We start from the raw sequence: 21848 nt of genomic DNA on the forward strand, positions 1-21848 counted from the left end.
GCACCCATTGCCGGCGCCGCTGCCCCATTGCTTCCCCCACCACGGTTGTATAGTTACCTGTTGCCGTGTTCGGGACCGCACTGCTTCAGGCCTCCGGTATGCGTCCCCTGCGTCATTGCTATGCGCTGCGAGACGCAATGACGAGTAACGCCACTCATCATTGAGCCGCGCCGTGCAGCGCATAGCAACGACGCAGGGGACGCACACCGGAGGCCTGGAGCAGCGCTGCTCGACCCCGGACACAGGTAATTATACAACCGGGGATTGGGGCGACAATGGGTGCCGCTGCCACTTCTCTCCCCCTGTCTGTCGGAGCCGCTACCCCATTGCCGGCGCCGCTTCTCTCCCCCTGGCTATCGGCGCCGGCAATATGGTAGCGGCACCGAAAGCCAGTGAGAGAGAAGGGGCAGTGGCGCCGATAGCAGGGGAAGAGAAGCTGGCAGCGATGGAAGGTCTCTACACCTGCAAAAGCCGCTGCAGTTCATTGATTTAAAGTGCCCGCTTTAAATCACTGAACTGCAGCGGCTAATCGGCGTATAACACGCAGATAGACTTTAGGCTAAAAATTTTAGCCTAAAAAATGCATGTTATACGCCGATAAATATGGTACACATTTTGAACCGAAAATCCCATTTGAGTTATTACGTTCAAAATACAGGCCTACCTCCTCCCCTTCAGCCTGCCTGTCCATCTCCAAAAATACTCTTTTTAATAATTATACGCTCCTCCTTTGCATAAAAAAATCAAACAGTAAAGTTGCCATGTGCTGCCATGCTTTCATCCATTTGTGCTTCTACAACTATGTTCCCAAACCATCATACACTCATACTGTTCTCACTTTGCCAAGTAATCGGACAACCTGGCCCCAAAATTATGGATTATTAAAGGATAGCAGCATAAGGGAAAAATACACATTTTGAACCCAAAAACTCATTTGAGTTATTAAGTTCAAAATACAGGCCTACCTTCTCCCCTTCAGCCTGCCTGTCCATCTCCAAAAATACCCTTTTTAACATTTATAAGCTCCTCCAGTGCATTGAAAAAAAAATCAAACAGTAAAGTTGCCATATGCAGCCATCCTTTAATCGAATTGTGCTTCAACACCTATGTTCCCAAACCATCATACACTCATACTGTTCTCACTCTGCCAAGTTGTCGGACAACCTGGCCCCAAAATTATGGATAATAAAAGGATAGCAGAATAAGGGAAAAATACACATTTTGAACCCAAAAACCCATTTGAGTTATTAAGTTCAAAATACAGGCCTACCTCCTCCCCTTCAGCCTGCCTGTCCATCTCCAAAAATACCTTTTTTAACAATTGTACGCTCTTTTGCTTTTGAAAAACTAACAAACAGTTAAGTTGCCATATGCTGCTATCCTTTCATCGATTTGTGCTTCTACACCTATGTTCCGAAACCATCATACACTCATACTGTTTTCACTTTGCCAAGTTATCGGACAACCTGGCCCCAAAATTATGGATTATAAAAGGATAGCAGCATAAGGGAAAAATATACATTTTGAACTCAAAAATCCATTTGAGTTTTAAAGTTCAAAATACAGGCCTACCTCCTCCCCTTCAGCCTGCCTGTCCATCTCCAAAAATACCTTTTTTTAATAATTATACGCTCCTCCTTTGCATAAAAAAAATCAAACATTAAAGTTGTCATATGCTGCCATGCTTTCATCCAATTGTGCTTCTACACCTATGTTCCCCAACCATCATACACTCATACTGTTCTCACTTTGCCAAGTTATCGGACAACCTGGCCCAAAAATTATGGATTATAAAAGGATAGCAGCATAAGGGAAAAATACACATTTTGATCCCAAAAACCCATTTGAGTTATTAAGTTCAAAATACAGGCCTACCTCCTCCCCTTCAGCCTGCCTGTCCATCTCCAAAAATACCTTTTTTTAACAATTGTACGCTCTTCTTTTGCTTTTGAAAAACTAACAAACAGTTAAGTTTCCATATGCTGCTATCCTTTCATCGATTTGTGCTTCTACACCTATGTTCCGAAACCATCATACACTCATACTGTTTTCACTTTGCCAAGTTATCGGACAACCTGGCCCCAAAATTATGGATTATAAAAGGATAGCAGCATAAGGGAAAAATATACATTTTGAACCCAAAAACCCTTTTGAGTTTTTAAGTTCAAAATAAAGGCCTACCTCCTCCCCTTCAGCCTGCCTGTCCATCTCCAAAAATACCTTTTTTAACAATTATACGCTCCTCCTTTGCATAAAAAAATAATCAAACATTAAAGTTGTCATATGCTGCCATGCTTTCATCCATTTGTGCTTCTACACCTATGTTCCCCAACCATCATACACTCATACTGTTCTCACTTTGCCAAGTTATCAGACAACCTGATCCAAAATTTATGGATTATAAAAGGATAGCAGCATAAGGGAAAAATAAATATTTTGAACCCAAAAACCCATTTGAGTTATTAAGTTCAAAATACAGGCCTACCTCCTCCCCTTCAGCCTGCCTGTCCATCTCCAAAAATACCCCTTTTAATATTTATAAGCTCCTCCTTTGCATTAAAAAAATCAAACAGTAGAGTTGCCATATGCGGCCATCCTTTCCTCGAATTGTGCTTCAACACCTATGTTCCCAAACAATCATACACTAACATTGCTATCGGCGCCACTGCTCCTTCTCTCCCCCTGGCTATCGGTGCTGCTGCCCCATTGTCGGGGCCGATAGCCAGGGGGAGAGAAGCGCGCCGGCAATGGGGCAGCGGCACCGATAGCCAGGGGGAGAGAAGGGGCAGCGGCACCCATTGCCGGCGCCGCTGCCCCATTGCTTCCCCCACCCCGGTTGTATAGTTACCTGTTGCCGTGTTCGGGACCGCGCTGCTTCAGGCCTCCGGTATGCGTCCCCTGCGTCATTGCTATGCGCTGCGAGACGCAATGACGAGTAACGCCACTCATCATTCAGCCGCGCCGTGCAGCGCATAGCAACGACGCAGGGGACGCACATCGGAGGCCTGGAGCAACGCTGCTCCACCCCGGCAACAGGTAATTATACAACCGGCGATGGGGGGCGACAATGGGTGCTGCTGCCACTTCTCTCCCCCTGTCTGTCGGAGCCGCTACCCCATTGCCGGTGCCGCTTCTCTCCCCCTGGCTATCGGCGCCGGCAATATGGTAGCGGCACCGATAGCCAGTGGGAGAGAAAGGGCAGTGGCGCCGATAGCAGGGGAAGAGAAGCCGGCAGCGATGGAAGGTCTCTAAACCTGCAAAAGCCGCTGCAGTTCATTGATTTAAAGCGCCCGCTTTAAATCACTGAACTGCAGCGGCTTATTGGCGCATAACACGCAGATTGACTTTAGGCTAAAAATTTTAGCCTAAAAAATGCATGTTATACGCCGATAAATATGGTACACATTTTGAACCAAAAAACCCATTTGAGTTATTACATTCAAAATACAGGCCTACCTCCTTCCCTTCAGCCTGCCTGTCCATCTCCAAAAATACTCTTTTTAATAATTATACACTCCTCCTTTGCATAAAAAAAATCAAACAGTAAAGTTGCCATGTGCTGCCATGCTTTCATCCATTTGTGCTTCTACACCTATGTTCCCAAACCATCATACACTCATACTGTTCTCACTTTGCCAAGTAATCGGACAACCTGGCCCCAAAATTATGCATTATAAAAGGATAGCAGCATAAGGGAAAAATACACATTTTGAACCCAAAAACTCATTTGAGTTATTAAGTTCAAAATACAGGCCTACCTTCTCCCCTTCAGCCTGCCTGTCCATCTCCAAAAATACCCTTTTTAACATTTATAAGCTCCTCCAGTGCATTGAAAAAAAGAATCAAACAGTAAAGTTGCCATATGCGGCCATCCTTTAATCGAATTGTGCTTCAACACCTATGCTCCCAAACCATCATACACTCATACTGTTCTCACGCTGCCAAGTAGTCGGACAACCTGGCCCCAAAATTATGGATTATAAAAAGATAGCAGCATAAGGGAAAAATACACATTTTGAACCCAAAAACCCATTTGAGTTATTAAGTTCAAAATACAGGCCTACCTCCTCCCCTTCAGCCTGCCTGTCCATCTTCAAAAATACCTTTTTTAACAATTGTACGCTCTTCTTTTGCTTTGGAAAAACTAACAAAGAGTTAAGTTTCCATATGCTGCTATCCTTTCATCGATTTGTGCTTCTACACCTATGTTCTGAAACCATCATACACTCATACTGTTCTCACTTTGCCAAGTTATCCGACAACCTGGCCCAAAAATTATGGATTATAAAAGGATAGCAGCATAAGGGAAAAATATACATTTTGAACCCAAAAACCCTTTTGAGTTTTTAAGTTCAAAATACAGGCCCACCTCCTCCCGTTCAGCCTGCCAGTCCATCTCCAAAAATACCTTTTTTTTTAAATAATTATACGCTACTCCTTTGCATTGAAAAAAATCAAACATTAAAGTTGTCATATGACGCCATGCTTTCATCCATTTGTGCTTCTACACCTATGTTCCCAAACCATTATACACTCATACTGTTCTCACTTTGCCAAGTTATTGGACAACCTGGCCCAAAAATTATGGATTATAAAAGGATAGCAGCATAAGGGAAAAATACACATTTTGAACCCAAAAACCCATTCGAGTTATTAAGTTCAAAATACAGGCCTACCTTCTCCCCTTCAGCCTGCCTGTCCATCTCCAAAAATACCCTTTTTAACATTTATAAGCTCCTCCAGTGTATTGAAAAAAAATCAAACAGTAAAGTTGCCATATGGGGCCATCCTTTAATCGAATTGTGCTTCAACACCTATGTTCCCAAACCATCATACACTCATACTGTTCTCACGCTGCCAAGTTGTCGGACAACCTGGCCCCAAAATTATGGATTATAAAAGATAGCAGCATAAGGGAAAAATACACATTTTGAACCCAAAAACCCATTTGAGTTATTAAGTTCAAGATACAGGCCTACCTCCTCCCCTTCAGCCTGCCTGTCCATCTCCAAAAATAACTTTTTAACAATTGTACGCTCTTCTTTTGCTTTTGAAAAACTAACAAACAGTTAAGTTTCCATATGCTACTATCCTTTCATCGATTTTTGCTTCTACACCTATGTTCCGAAACCATCATACACTCATACTGTTCTCACTTTGCCAAGTTATCGGACAACCTAGCCCAAAAATTATGGATTATAAAAGGATAGCAGCATAAGGGAAAAATACACATTTTGAACCCAAAAACCCATTTGAGTTTTTAAGTTCAAAATACAGGCCTACCTCCTCCCCTTCAGCCTGCCTGTCCATCTCCAAAAATACCTTTTTTTAATAATTATACGCTCCTCCTTTGCATAAAAAAAATCAAACATTAAAGTTGTCATATGCTGCCATGCTTTCATCCAATTGTGCTTCTACACCTATGTTCCCCAACCATCATACACTCATACTGTTCTCACTTTGCCAAGTTATCGGACAACCTGGCCCAAAAATTATGGATTATAAAAGGATAGCAGCATAAGGGAAAAATACACATTTTGATCCCAAAAACCCATTTGAGTTATTAAGTTCAAAATACAGGCCTACCTCCTCCCCTTCAGTCTGCCTGTCCATCTCCAAAAATACCTTTTTTTAACAATTGTACGCTCTTCTTTTGCTTTTGAAAAACTAACAAACAGTTAAGTTTCCATATGCTGCTATCCTTTCATCGATTTGTGCTTCTACACCTATGTTCCGAAACCATCATACACTCATACTGTTTTCACTTTGCCAAGTTATCGGACAACCTGGCCCCAAAATTATGGATTATAAAAGGATAGCAGCATAAGGGAAAAATATACATTTTGAACCCAAAAACCCTTTTGAGTTTTTAAGTTCAAAATAAAGGCCTACCTCCTCCCCTTCAGCCTGCCTGTCCATCTCCAAAAATACCTTTTTTAACAATTATACGCTCCTCCTTTGCATAAAAAAATAATCAAACATTAAAGTTGTCATATGCTGCCATGCTTTCATCCATTTGTGCTTCTACACCTATGTTCCCCAACCATCATACACTCATACTGTTCTCACTTTGCCAAGTTATCAGACAACCTGATCCAAAATTTATGGATTATAAAAGGATAGCAGCATAAGGGAAAAATAAATATTTTGAACCCAAAAACCCATTTGAGTTATTAAGTTCAAAATACAGGCCTACCTCCTCCCCTTCAGCCTGCCTGTCCATCTCCAAAAATACCCCTTTTAATATTTATAAGCTCCTCCTTTGCATTAAAAAAATCAAACAGTAGAGTCTCCATATGCGGCCATCCTTTAATCGAATTGTGCTTCAACACCTATGTTCCCAAACAATCATACACTCACACTGCTATCGGCGCCACTGCTCCTTCTCTCCCCCTGGCTATCGGTGCTGCTGCCCCATTGTCGGGGCCGATAGCCAGGGGGAGAGAAGCGCGCCGGCAATGGGGCAGCGGCACCGATAGCCAGGGGGAGAGAAGGGGCAGCGGCACCCATTGCCGGCGCCGCTGCCCCATTGCTTCCCCCACCCCGGTTGTATAGTTACCTGTTGCCGTGTTCGGGACCGCGCTGCTTCAGGCCTCCGGTATGCGTCCCCTGCGTCATTGCTATGCGCTGCGAGACGCAATGACGAGTAACGCCACTCATCATTCAGCCGCGCCGTGCAGCGCATAGCAACGACGCAGGGGACGCACATCGGAGGCCTGGAGCAACGCTGCTCCACCCCGGCAACAGGTAATTATACAACCGGCGATGGGGGCGACAATGGGTGCTGCTGCCACTTCTCTCCCCCTGTCTGTCGGAGCCGCTACCCCATTGCCGGTGCCGCTTCTCTCCCCCTGGCTATCGGCGCCGGCAATATGGTAGCGGCACCGATAGCCAGTGGGAGAGAAAGGGCAGTGGCGCCGATAGCAGGGGAAGAGAAGCCGGCAGCGATGGAAGGTCTCTAAACCTGCAAAAGCCGCTGCAGTTCATTGATTTAAAGCGCCCGCTTTAAATCACTGAACTGCAGCGGCTTATTGGCGCATAACACGCAGATTGACTTTAGGCTAAAAATTTTAGCCTAAAAAATGCATGTTATACGCCGATAAATATGGTACACATTTTGAACCAAAAAACCCATTTGAGTTATTACGTTCAAAATACAGGCCTACCTCCTTCCCTTCAGCCTGCCTGTCCATCTCCAAAAATACTCTTTTTAATAATTATACACTACTCCTTTGCATAAAAAAAATCAAACAGTAAAGTTGCCATGTGCTGCCATGCTTTCATCCATTTGTGCTTCTACACCTATGTTCCCAAACCATCATACACTCATACTGTTCTCACTTTGCCAAGTAATCGGACAACCTGGCCCCAAAATTATGCATTATAAAAGGATAGCAGCATAAGGGAAAAATACACATTTTGAACCCAAAAACTCATTTGAGTTATTAAGTTCAAAATAAAGGCCTACCTTCTCCCCTTCAGCCTGCCTGTCCATCTCCAAAAATACCCTTTTTAACATTTATAAGCTCCTCCAGTGCATTGAAAAAAAAATCAAACAGTAAAGTTGCCATATGCGGCCATCCTTTAATCGAATTGTGCTTCAACACCTATGCTCCCAAACTATCATACACTCATACTGTTCTCACGCTGCCAAGTTGTCGGACAACCTGGCCCCAAAATTATGGATTATAAAAAGATAGCAGCATAAGGGAAAAATACACATTTTGAACCCAAAAACCCATTTGAGTTATTAAGTTCAAAATACAGGCCTACCTCCTCCCCTTCAGCCTGCCTGTCCATCTTCAAAAATACCTTTTTTAACAATTGTACGCTCTTCTTTTGCTTTGGAAAAACTAACAAAGAGTTAAATTTCCATATGCTGCTATCCTTTCATCGATTTGTGCTTCTACACCTATGTTCTGAAACCATCATACACTCATACTGTTCTCACTTTGCCAAGTTATCCGACAACCTGGCCCAAAAATTATGGATTATAAAAGGATAGCAGCATAAGGGAAAAATATACATTTTGAACCCAAAAACCCTTTTGAGTTTTTAAGTTCAAAATACAGGCCCACCTCCTCCCGTTCAGCCTGCCAGTCCATCTCCAAAAATACCTTTTTTTTAATAATTATACGCTACTCCTTTGCATTGAAAAAAATCAAACATTAAAGTTGTCATATGACGCCATGCTTTCATCCATTTGTGCTTCTACACCTATGTTCCCAAACCATTATACACTCATACTGTTCTCACTTTGCCAAGTTATTGGACAACCTGGCCCAAAAATTATGGATTATAAAAGGATAGCAGCATAAGGGAAAAATACACATTTTGAACCCAAAAACCCATTCGAGTTATTAAGTTCAAAATACAGGCCTACCTTCTCCCCTTCAGCCTGCCTGTCCATCTCCAAAAATACCCTTTTTAACATTTATAAGCTCCTCCAGTGCATTGAAAAAAAATCAAACAGTAGAGTTGCCATATGCGGCCATCCTTTCCTCGAATTGTGCTTCAACACCTATGTTCCCAAACAATCATACATTCACAGTGCTATCGGCGCCACTGCTCCTTCTCTCCCCCTGGCTATCGGTGCTGCTGCCCCATTGTCAGGGCCGATAGCCAGGGGGAGAGAAGCGCGCCGGCAAGGGGGCAGCGGCACCGATAGCCAGGGGGAGAGAAGGGACAGCGGCACCCATTGCCGGCGCCGCTGCCCCATTGCTTCCCCCACCCCGGTTGTATAGTTACCTGTTGCCGTGTTCGGGACCGCGCTGCTTCAGGCCTCCGGTATGCGTCCCCTACGTCATTGCTATGTGCTGCGAGACGCAATGACGAGTAACGCCACTCATAATTCAGCCGCGCCGTACAGCGCATAGCAACGACGCAGGGGACGCACACCGGAGGCCTGGAGCAGCGCTGCTACACCTCGGCAACAGGTAATTATACAACCGGCGATGGGGGCGACAATGGGTACTGCTGCCACTTCTCTCCCCCTGTCTGTCGGAGCCGCTACCCCATTGCCGGCGCCGCTTCTTTCCCCCTGGCTATTGGCGCCGGCAATATGGTAGCGGCACCGATAGCCAGTGGGAGAGAAAGGGCAGTGGCGCCGATAGCAGGGGAAGAGAAGCCGGCAGCGATGGAAGGTCTCTACACCTGCAAAAGCCGCTGCAGTTCATTGATTTAAAGCGCCCGCTTTAAATCACTGAACTGTAGCGGCTTATTGACGTATAACACGCAGATTGACTTTAGGCTAAAAATTTTAGCCTAAAAAATGCATGTTATACGCCGATAAATATGGTACACATTTTGAACCGAAAAACCCATTTGAGTTATTACGTTCAAAATACAGGCCTACCTCCTCCCCTTCAGCCTGCCTGTCCATCTCCAAAAATACTCTTTTTAATAATTATACGCTCCTCCTTTGCATAAAAAAAATCAAACAGTAAAGTTGCCATGTGCTGCCATTCTTTCATCCATTTGTGCTTCTACACCTATATTCCCAAACCATCATACACTCACACTGTTCTCACTTTGCCAAGTAATCGGACAACCTGGCCCCAATATTATGGATTATAAAAGGATAGCAGCATAAGGGAAAAATACACATTTTGAACCCAAAAACTCATTTGAGTTATTAAGTTCAAAATACAGGCCTACCTTCTCCCCTTCAGCCTGCCTGTCCATCTCCAAAAATACCCTTTTTAACATTTATAAGCTACTCCAGTGCATTGAAAAAAAGAAATCAAACAGTAAAGTTGCCATATGCGGCCATCCTTTAATCGAATTGTGCTTCAACACCTATGTTCCCAAACCATCATACACTCATACTGTTCTCACGCTGCCAAGTTGTCGGACAACCTGGCCCCAAAATTATGGATTATAAAAAGATAGCAGCATAAGGGAAAAATACACATTTTGAACCCAAAAACCCATTTGAGTTATTAAGTTCAAAATACAGGCCAACCTCCTCCCCTTCAGCCTGCCTGTCCATCTCCAAAAATACCTTTTTTAACAATTGTACGCTCTTCTTTTGCTTTGGAAAAATTAACAAAGAGTTAAGTTTCCATATGCTGCTATCCTTTCATCGATTTGTGCTTCTACACCTATGTTCCGAAACCATCATACACTCATACTGTTTTCACTTTGCCAAATTATCGGACAACCTGGCCCCAAAATTATGGATTATAAAAGGATAGCAGCATAAGGGAAAAATATACATTTTGAACCCAAAAACCCTTTTGAGTTTTTAAGTTCAAAATACAGGCCTACCTCCTCCCGTTCAGCCTGCCAGTCCATCTCCAAAAATACCTTTTTTTTAATAATTATACGCTACTCCTTTGCATTGAAAAAAATCAAACATTAAAGTTGTCATATGACGCCATGCTTTCATCCATTTGTGCTTCTACACCTATGTTCCCAAACCATTATACACTCCATCTCCATGTCCATCTCCAAAAATAACTTTTTAACAATTGTACGCTCTTCTTTTGCTTTTGAAAAACTAACAAACAGTTAAGTTTCCATATGCTGCTATCCTTTCATCGATTTGTGCTTCTACACCTATGTTCCGAAACCATCATACACTCATACTGTTCTCACTTTGCCAAGTTATCGGACAACCTGGCCCAAAAATTAAGGATTATAAAAGGATAGCAGCATAAGGGAAAAATACACATTTTGAACCCAAAAACCCATTTGAGTTATTAAGTACAAAATACAGGCCTACCTCCTCCCCTTCAGCCTGCCTGTCCATCTCCAAAAATACCCTTTTTAATATTTATAAGCTCCTCCTTTGCATTGAAAAAAATCAAACAGTAGAGTTGCCATATGCGGCCATCCTTTCCTCGAATTGTGCTTCAACACCTATGTTCCCAAACAATCATACACTCACACTGCTATCGGCGCCACTGCTCCTTCTCTCCCCCTGGCTATCGCTGCTGCTGCCCCATTGTCGGGGCCGATAGCCAGGGGGAGAGAAGCGCGCCGGCAATGGGGCAGCGGCACCGATAGCCAGGGGGAGAGAAGGGGCAGCGGCACCCATTGCCGGCGCCGCTGCCCCATTGCTTCCCCCACCCCGATTGTATAGTTACCTGTTGCTGTGTTCGGGACCGCGCTGCTTCAGGCCTCCGGTATGCGTCCCCTGCGTCATTGCTATGCGCTGCGAGACGCAATGACAAGTAACGCCACTCATCATTGAGCCGCGCCGTGCAGCACATAGCAACGACGCAGGGGACGCACACCGGAGGCCTGGAGCAGCGCTGTTCGACTCCGGCAACAGGTAATTATACAACCGGGGATGGGGGCGACAATGGGTGCTGCTGCCACTTCTCTCCCCCTGTCTGTCGGAGCCGCTACCCCATTGCCGGCGCCGCTTCTCTCCCCTTGGCTATCGGCACCGGAAATATGGTAGCGGCATTGATAGCCAGTGGGAGAGAAAGGGCAGTGGCGCCGATAGCAGGGGAAGAGAAGCCGGCAGCGATGGAAGGTCTCTGCACCTGCAAAAGCCGCTGCAGTTCATTGATTTAAAGCGCCCGCTTTAAATCACAGAACTACAGCGGCTTATTGGCGTATAACACGCAGATAGACTTTAGGCTAAAAATTTGCATTAAAAAAAATCAAAAATTAAAGTTGTCATATGCTGCCATGCTTTCATCCATTTGTGCTTCTACACCTATGTTCCCCAACCATCATACACTCATACTGTTTTCACTTTGCCAAGTTACCGGACAACCTGGCCCCAAAATTATGGATTATAAAAGGATAGCAGCATAAGGGAAAAATATACATTTTGAACCCAAAAACCCATTTGTGTTTTTAAGTTCAAAATACAGGCCTACCTCCTCCCCTTCAGCCTGCCTGTCCATCTCCAAAAATACCTTTTTTAATAAATATACGCTCTTCCTTTGCATAAAAAAAAATCAACAATTAAAGTTGTCATATGCTGCCATGCTTTCATCCATTTGTGCTTCTACACCTATGTTCCCCAACCATCATACACTCATACTGTTCTCACTTTGCCAAGTTATCGGACATTCTGGCCCAAAAATTATGGATTATAAAAGGATAGCAGCATAAGGGAAAAATACACATTTTGAACCCAAAAACCCATTTGAGTTATTAAGTTCAAAATACAGGCCTATCTCCTCCCCTTCAGCCTGCCTGTCCATCTCCAAAAATACCCTTTTTAATATTTATAAGCTCCTCCTTTGCATTGAAAAAAATCAAACAGTAGAGTTGCCATATGCGGCCATCCTTTCCTCGAATTGTGCTTCAACACCTATGTTCCCAAACAATCATACACTCACACTGCTATCGGCGCCACTGCTCAGGCGCGCCGGCAATGGGGCAGCAGCACCGATGGCCAGGAGAAGAGAAGGGGCAGCGGCACCCATTGCCGGCGCCGCTGCCCCATTGCTTCCCCCACCCCGGTTGTATAGTTACCTGTTGCAGTGTTTGGCCTCTGGTGTGCGTCCCCTGCGTCATTGCTATGTGCTGCGAGACGCAATGACGAGTATCGTCACTCATCATTGAGCCGCGCCGTGCAGCGCATAGCAACGACGCAGGGGACGCACACCGGAGGCCTGGAGCAGCGCTGCTCGACCCCGGCAACAGGTAATTATACAACCGGGGATGGGGGAGACAATGGGTGCCGCTGCCTCTTCTCTCCCCCTGTCTGTCGGAGCCGCTACCCCATTGCCGGCGCCGCTTCTCTTCCCCTGGCTATCGGCGCCGGCAATGGGGTAGCGGCACCGATAGCTAGGGGGAGAGAAGAGGCAGTGGCGCCAATAGCAGGGGAAGAGAAGCCGGCAGCGATGGAAGGTTTAAAGCGCCCGCTTTAAATCACTGAACTGTAGCGGCTTATCGGCGTATAACACGCAGATTGACTTCAGGCTAAAAATTTTAGCCTAAAAAATGCATTTTATATGCCAATAAATATGGTACACATTTTGAACCGAAAAACCCATTTGAGTTATTGCGTTCAAAATACAGGCCTACCTCCTCCCCTTCAGCCTGCCTGTCCATCTCCAAAAATACTCTTTTTAATAATTATACGCTCCTCCTTTGCATAAAAAAAATCAAACAGTAAAGTTGCCATGTGATGCCATGCTTTCATCCATTTGTGCTTCTACACCTATGTTCCCAAAATATCATACACTCATACTGTTCTCACTTTGCCAAGTAATCGGACAACCTGGCCCCAAAATTATGGATTATAAAAGGATAGCAGCATAAGGAAAAAATACACATTTTGAACCCAAAAACTCATTTGAGTTATTAAGTTCAAAATACAGGCCTACCTTCTCCCCTTCAGCCTGCCTGTCCATCTCCAAAAATAACCTTTTTAACATTTATAAGCTCCTCCAGTGCATTGAAAAAAAAATCAAACAGTAAAGTTGCCATATGCGGCCATTCTTTAATCGAATTGTGCTTCAAGACCTATGTTCCCCAACCATCATACACTCATACTGTTCTCACTCTGCCAAGTTGTCGGACAACCTGGCCCCAAAATTACGGATTATAAACGGATAGCAGAATAAGGGAAAAATACACATTTTGAACCCAAAAACCGATTTGAGTTTTTAAATTCAAAATACAGGCCTACCTCCTCCCCTTCAGCCTGCCTGTCCATCTCCAAAAATACCTTTTTTAACAATCGTACGCTCTTCTTTTGCTTTTGAAAAACTAACAAACAGTTAAGTTTCCATATGCTGCTATCCTTTCATCGATTTGTGCTTCATCACCTATGTTCCGAAACCCTAATACACTCATACTGTTTTCACTTTGACAAGTTATCGGACAACCTGGACCCAAAATTATGGATTATAAAAGGATAGCAGCATAAGGGAAAAATATACATTTTGAACCCAAAAACCCATTTGTGTTTTTAAGTTCAAAATACAGGCCTACCTCCTCCCCTTCAGCTTGCCTGTCCATCTCCAAAAATACCTTTTTTAATAATTATACGCTCCTCCTTTGCATAAAAAAAAATCAAAAATGAAAGTTGTCATATGCTGCCATGCTTTCATCCATTTGTGCTTATACACCTATGTTCCCCAACCATCATACACTCATACTGTTCTCACTTTGCCAAGTTATCGGACATTCTGGCCCAAAAATTATGGATTATAAAAGGATAGCAGCATAAGGGAAAAATACACATTTTGAACCCAAAAACCCATTTGAGTTATTAAGTTCAAAATACAGGCCTACCTCCTCCCCTTCAGCCTGCCTGTCCATCTCCAAAAATACCCTTTTTAATATTTATAAGCTCCTCCTTTGCATTGAAAAAAATCAAACAGTAAAGTTGCCATATGCGGCCATCCTTTCCTCGAATTGTGCTTCAACACCAATGTTCCCAAACAATCATACACTCACACTGCTATTGGCGCCACTGCTCCTTCTCTCTCCCTGGCTATCGTTGCTGCTGCCCCATTGCCGGGGCCGATAGCCAGGGGGAGAGAAGCGGCGCCGGCAATGGGGCAGCGGAACCGATAGCCAGAGGAGAGAAGGGGCAGTGGCACCCATTGCCGGCGCCGCTGCCCCATTGCCTCCCCATACCCGGTTGTATAGTTACCTGTTGCCGTGTTCGGGACCGCGCTGCTTCAGGCCTCCGGTGTGCGTCCCCTGCGTCATTGCTATGCGCTGCGAGACGCAATGACGACTGACGTCACTCATCATTGAGCCGCGCAGCGCATAGCAACGATGCAGGGGAAGCACACCGGAGGCCTGGAGCAGCGCTGCCCGACCCCGGCAACAGGTAATTATACAACCGGGGATGGGGGAGACAATGGGTGCCGCTGCCACTTCTCTCCCCCTGTCTGTCGGAGCTGCTACCCCATTGCCGGCGCCGCTTCTCTCCGCCTGGCTATCGGCGCTGGCAATGGGGTAGCGGCACAGATAGCCAGGGGGAGAGAAGGGGCAGCGGCGCCGATAGCAGGGGAAGTGAAGCTGGCAGCGATGGAAGGTCTACACCTGCAAAAGCTGCTGCAGTTTATTGATTTAAAGCGCCCGCTTTAAATCACTGAACTGCAGCGGCTTGTCGGCGTATAACACGCAGATAGACTTTAGGCTAAAAATTTTAGCCTAAAAAATGCATGTTATACGCCGATAAATATGGTACACATTTTGAACCGAAAAACCCATTTGAGTTATTACGTTCAAAATACAGGCCTACCTCCTCCCCTTCAGCCTGCTTGTCCATCTCCAAAGATACCTTTTTTTAACAATTGTACGCTCTTCTTTTGCTTTGGAAAAACGAACAAACCGGTAAAGTTTACATATGCTGCAATTCTTTCATCGATTTGTGCTTCTACACCTATGTTCCGAAACCATCATACACTCATACTGTTTTCACTTTGCCAAGTTATCGGACAACCTGGCCCCAAAATTATGGATTATAAAAGGATAGAAGCATAAGGGAAAAATATACATTGTGAACCCAAAAACCCATTTGACTTTTTAAGTTCAAAATACAGGCCTACGTCCTCCCCTTAAGCCTGCCTGTCCATCTCCAAAAATACCTTTTTTAATAATTATACGCTCCTCCATTGCATAAAAAAATCAAACAGTAAAGTTGCCATATGCTGCCATGCTTTCATCCATTTGTGCTTATACACCTATGTTCCCCAACCATCATACACTCATACTGTTCTCACTTTGCCAAGATATCGGACAACCTGGCCCAAAAATTATGGATTATAAAAGGATAGCAGCATAAGGGAAAAATACACATTTTGAACCCAAAAACTCATTTGAGTTATTAAGTTCAAAATACAGGCCTATCTCCTCCCCTTCAGCCTGCATTTCCATCTCCAAAAATATACTTTTTAATATTTATAAGCTCCTCCAGTGCATTGAAAAAAAATCAAACAGTAAAGTTGCCATAAGCGGCCATCCTTTCATCGAATTTTGCTTTAACACCTATGTTCCCAAACCATCATACACTCATACTGTTCTCACTCTGCCAAGTTGTCGGACAACCTGGCCCCAAAATTATGTATTATAAAAGGATAGCAGCATAAGGGAAAAATACACATTTTGAACCTAAAAACCCTTTTGAGTTATTAAGTTCAAAATGCAGGCCTACCTCCTCCCCTTCAGCCTGCCTGTCCATCTCCAAAAATACCATTTTTAATATTTATAAGCTCCTCCTTTGCATTGAAAAAAATCAAACAGTAAAGTTGACATATGCGGCCATCCTTTCCTCGAATTGTGCTTCAACACCTATGTTCCCAAACCATCATACACTCATACTGTTCTCACTTTGACAAGTTATCGGACAACCTGGCCCCAAAATTATGGATTATAAAAGGATGGCAGCATAAGGGAAAAATATACATTTTGAGCCCAAAAACCCATTCAAAATACAGGCCTACGTCCTCCCCTTCAGCCTGCCTGTCCATCTCTAAATATACCCTTTTTAATAATTTTACGCTCCTCCTTTGCATTGAAAAAAAGCAAACAGTAACGTTGCCATATGCAGCCTTCCTTTCATCCATATGTCCTTCTGCACCTATTTTCACAAACCATGCACTCATACTGTTATCATGTCGCCAAGTTATTAGACTACCTGGCCCCAAAATTATGGATTATAAAAGGGTAGCAGCATAAGGGAAAATTACCGTATTTATCGGGGTATACCACGCACCGGCCTATTACACGCACCCTCATTTTACCAAAGATATTTGGGTAAAAAAAGTTTTTTACCCAAATATCCTTGATAAAATGAGGGTGCGTGTGTGTGCATGTGTATACCCCGATACACTGTTTCTGACCCCAATGAAGCACCCAGGAAAGGCAGGGGGAGAGAGGCCGTCGCTGCCAACTTCCCTCCCCCTGCCTTTCTTGGGTTCTAGAGCCCTGCTACCGCCGCTTCTCTCCCCCTGCTATCGGCGCCGCTTCCTCTTCTCTCCCCCTGGCTATCGGTGCTGCTGCCCCATTGCCGGGGCCGATAGCCAGGGGGAGAGAAGTGGCGCCGGCAATGGGGCAGCGGCGCCGATAGCCAGGGGGAGAGAAGAGGAAGCGGCACCCATTGCCGGCGCCGCTGCCCCATTGTCTCCCCCATCCCCGGTTGCATAGATACCTGTTGCCGCGGTCGGGACCGCGCTGCTTCAGGCCTCCGGTGTGCGTCCCCTGCGTCGTTGCTATGCGCTGCGAGACGCAATGACGAGTGACGTCACTCATCATTGAGCCGCGCCGTGCAGCGCATACCAACAACGCAGGGGATGCACACCGGAGGCCTGGAGCAGCGCTGACCCGACCCCGGCAACAGGTAATTATACATCCGGGGATGGGGGAGACAATGGGTTCCGGCGCCCCTTCTCTCCCCCTGTCTGCCGGAGCCGCTACCCCATTGCCGGCGCCGCTTCTCTCCCCCTGGTTATCGGCGCCGGCAATGGGGTAATGGCACCGATAGCCAGGGGGAGAGAAGGGGCAGCGGCGCCGATAGCAAGGGAAGAGAAGCCGGCAGCGATGGAAGGTCTCTAAACCTGCAAAAGCCGCTGCAGTTCATTCATTTAAAGGGCCCGCTTTAAATTACTGAACTGCAGCGGCTTATCGGTGTATAACACGCAGATAGACTTTAGGCTAAAAATTTTTGCCAAAAAAATGCATGTTCAACGCCGATAAATATGCCTGCCTGTCCATCTCCAAAAATACCCTTTTAATAATTATACGCTCCTCCTTTGCATAAAAAATATCAAACAGTAAAGTTGCCATATGCTGCCATGCTTTCATCCATTTGTGCTTCTACACATATGTTCCCAAACCATCATACACTCATACTGCTCTCACTTTGCCAAGTTTACGGACAACCTGGCCCCAAAATTATGGATTATGAAAGGGTAGCAGCATAAGGGAAAAATACACATTTTGAACCCAAAAACTCATTTGAGTTATCAAGTTCAAAATACAGGCCTACCTCCTCCCTTTCAGCCTGCCTATCCATCTCCAAAAATACTCTTTTTATTAATTATACGCTCCTCCTTTGCATAAAAAAAAATCAAACAGTAAAGTTGCCACATGCGGCCATCCTTTAATCGAATTACGCTTCACCACCTATGTTCCCAAACCATCATACACTCATACTGTTCTCACTCTGCCAAGTTGTCGGACAACCTAGCCCCAAAATTATGGATTATAAAAGGATAGCAGCATAAGGGGAAAAATACACATTTTGAACCTAAAAACCCATTTAAGTTATTAAGTTCAAAATACAGGCCTACCTCCTCCACTTCAGCCGGCCTGTTCATCTCCAAAAATACCTTTTTTAACAATTGTACGCTCTTCTTTTGCTTTGGAAAAACGAACAAACTGGTAAAGTTTCCATATGCTGCAATTCTTTCATCGATTTGTGCTTCTACACCTGTGTTACGAAACCATCATACACTCATGCTGTTCTCACTTTGCCAAGTTATCGGACAACCTGGCCCAAAAATTATGGATTATAAAGGATAGCAGCATAAGGGGAAAATACACATTTTGAACCTAAAAACCCATTTGAGTTATTAAGTTCAAAATACAGGCCTACCTCCTCCCCTTCAGCCTGCCTGTCCATCTCCAAAAATACCCTTTTTAATATTTATAAGCTCCTCCTTTGCATTGAAAAAAAAATCAAACAGTAAAGATACCATATGCGGCCATCATTTCCTCGAATTGTGCTTCAACACCTATGTTCCCAAACCATCATACACTCATACTGTTCTCAATTTGCCAAGTTATCGGACAACCTGGCCCCAAAATTATGGATTATAAAAGGATAGCAGCATAAGGGAAAAATATACATTTTGAACCCAAAAACCCATTTGAGTTTTTAAGTTCAAAATACAGGCCTACCTCCTCCCCTTCAGCCTGCCTGTCCATCTCCAAAAATTCATTTTTTTGCTAATTATACGCTCCTCCTTTGCATAAAAAAAATCAAACAGTAAAGTTGTCATATGCTGCCATGCTTTCATCCATTTGTGCTTCTACACCTATGTTCCCAAACCCTCATACACTCATACTGTTCTCACTTTGATACGTTATCGGACAACCTGGCCCAAAAATTATGGATTATAAAAGGATAGCAGAATAAGGGAAAAATAGACATTTTGAACCCAAAAACCCTTTGAGTTATTAAGTTCAAAATACAGGCCTACCTCCTCCCCTTCAGCCTGCCTGTCCATCTCCAAAAATACCCTTTTTAATATTTATAAGCTCCTCCTTTGCATTGAAAAAATCAAACAGTAAAGTTGCCATATGCGGCTATCCTTTCCTCGAATTGTGCTTCAACACCTATGTTCCCAAACCATTGTACACTCATACTGCTCTCACTTTGCCAAATTATCGGACAACCTGGCCCCAAAATTATGGATTATAAAAAGAGAGCAGCATAAGGGAATAATACACATTTTGAATCCAAAAACCCATTCAAAATACAGGCCTACGTCCTCCCCTTCAGCCTGCCTGTTCATCTCCAAATATACCCTTTTTAATAATTTTACGCTTCTCCTTTGCATTGAAAAAAGGCAAACAGTAACGTTGCCATATGCAGCCATCCTTTCATTCATTTGTCCTTCTGCACCTATTTTCCCAAACCATGCACTCATACTGTTGTCATGTCGCCAAGTTATTAGACTACCTGGCCCAAAAATTATGGATTATAAAAGGGTAGCAGCATAAGGGAAAATTTCCGTATTTATCGGGGTATACCACGCACTGGTCTATAACACGCACAATCATTTTACCAAGGATATTTGGGTAAAAAAAGTTTTTTACCCAAATATCCTTGATAAAATGAGGGTGCGTGTGTGTGCATGTGTATACCCCGATACACTGTTTCTGACCCCACAGAAGCCCCCAGGAAAGGCAGGGGGAGAGAGGCCGTCGCTGCCCGCTTTCCTCCCCCTGCCTTTCCTGGGGTCTAGAGCCCTGCTACCATAGCTTCTCTCCCCCTGCTATCAGCGCCACTGCCCCATCTCTCCCCCTGGCTGTCGGTGCTGCTGCCCTATTGCCGGAGCCGATAGCCAGGGGGAGAGAAGCAGCGCCGGCATTGGGGCAGCGGCGCAGATAGCCAGGGAAAGAGAAGGGGCAGCGGCAGCCATTGCCGGCGCCGCTGCCCCGTTGCCTCCCCCATCCCCGGTTGTATAGTTACCTGTTGCCGTGGTCGGGACCGCGCTGCTTCAGGCCTCCGGTGTGCGTCCCCTGCGTCGTTGCTATGCGCTGCGAGATGCAATGGCAACTGACGTCACTCATCATTGAGCCGCGCCATGCAGCGCATAGCAACGACGCAGGGGATGCACACCGGAGGCCTGGAGCAGCGCTGACCCGACCCCGGCAACAGGTAATTATACAAAAGGGGATGGGGAGACAATGGGTTCCGCTGCCCCTTTTCTCCTTATGTCTGTCGGAGCTGCTACCCCATTGCTGGCGCAGCTTCTCTCCCCCTGGCTATCGGCGCCGGCAATGGGGTAGTGGCACCGATAGCAAGGGGGAGAGAAGGGGCAGCGGCGCCAATAGCAGGGGAAGAGAAGCCGACAACGATGGCAGGTCTCTGCTCCTGCAAAAGCCGCTACAGTTCATTGATTTAAAGCGCCCGCTTTAAATCACTGAACTGCAGCGGCTTATCGGCGTATAACACGCAGATAGACTTTAGAATAAAAAATTTTGCCTAAAAAATGCGTGTTATACGCCGATAAATATGGTACACATTTTGAAACGAAAAACCCATTTAAGTTATTACGTTCAAAATACAGGCCTACCTCCCCCTTCAGCCTGCCTGTCCATCTCCAAAAATACCCTTTTTATTAATTATATGCTCCTCCTTTGCATAAAAAAAATCAAACAGTAAAGTTGCCACATGTGGCCATCCTTTAATCGAATTACGCTTCAACACCTATGTTCCCAAACCATCATACACTCATACTGTTCTCACTCTGCCAAGTTGTCGGACAACCTAGCCCCAAAATTATGGATTATAAAAGGATAGCAGCATAAGGGAAAAATACACATTTTGAACCTAAAACCCCATTTGAGTTATTAAGTTCAAAATACAGGCCTACCTCCTCCCCTTCAGCCTGCCTGTCCATCTCCAAAAATACCCTTTTTAATATTTATAAGCTCCTCCTTTGCATTGAAAAAAAATCAAACAGTAAAGGTACCATATGCGGCCATCATTTCCTCGAATTGTGCTTCAACACCTATGTTCCCAAACCATCATACACTCATATTGTTCTCAGTTTGCCAAGTTATCGGACAACCTGGCCCCAAAATTATGGATTATAAAAGGATAGCAGCATAAGGGAAAAATACACATTTTGAACCCAAAAACCCATTTAAGTTTTTAAGTTCAAAATACAGGCCTACCTCCTCCCCTTCAGCCTGCCTGTCCATCTCCAAAAATTCCTTTTTTTGCTAATTATACGCTCCTCCTTTGCATAAAAAAAATCAAACAGTAAAGTTGTCATATGCTGCCATGCTTTCATTCATTTGTGCTTCTACACCTATGTTCCCAAACCCTCATATAGTCATACTGTTCTCACTTTGCCACATTATCGGACAACCTGGCCCAACAATTATGGATTATAAAAGGATAGCAGAATAAGGGAAAAATAGACATTTTGAACCCCAAAACCCTTTGAGTTATTAAGTTCAAAATACAGGCCTACCTCCTCCCCTTCAGCCTGCCTGTCCATCTCCAAAAATACCCTTTTTAATACCGTATTTATCGGCGTATAACACGCACTTTTTAGGCTAAAAATTTTAGCCTAAAGTTTATGTGCGTGTTATACGCCGATACACCCCCAGGAAAGGCAGGGGGAGAGAGGCCGTCGCTGCCCGCTTCTCTGCCCCTGCCTTTCCTGGGGTCTAGA

This window comes from Hyla sarda, chromosome 2 (assembly GCF_029499605.1).
Source record: "Hyla sarda isolate aHylSar1 chromosome 2, aHylSar1.hap1, whole genome shotgun sequence".
Lineage (NCBI taxonomy): Eukaryota > Metazoa > Chordata > Amphibia > Anura > Hylidae > Hyla > Hyla sarda.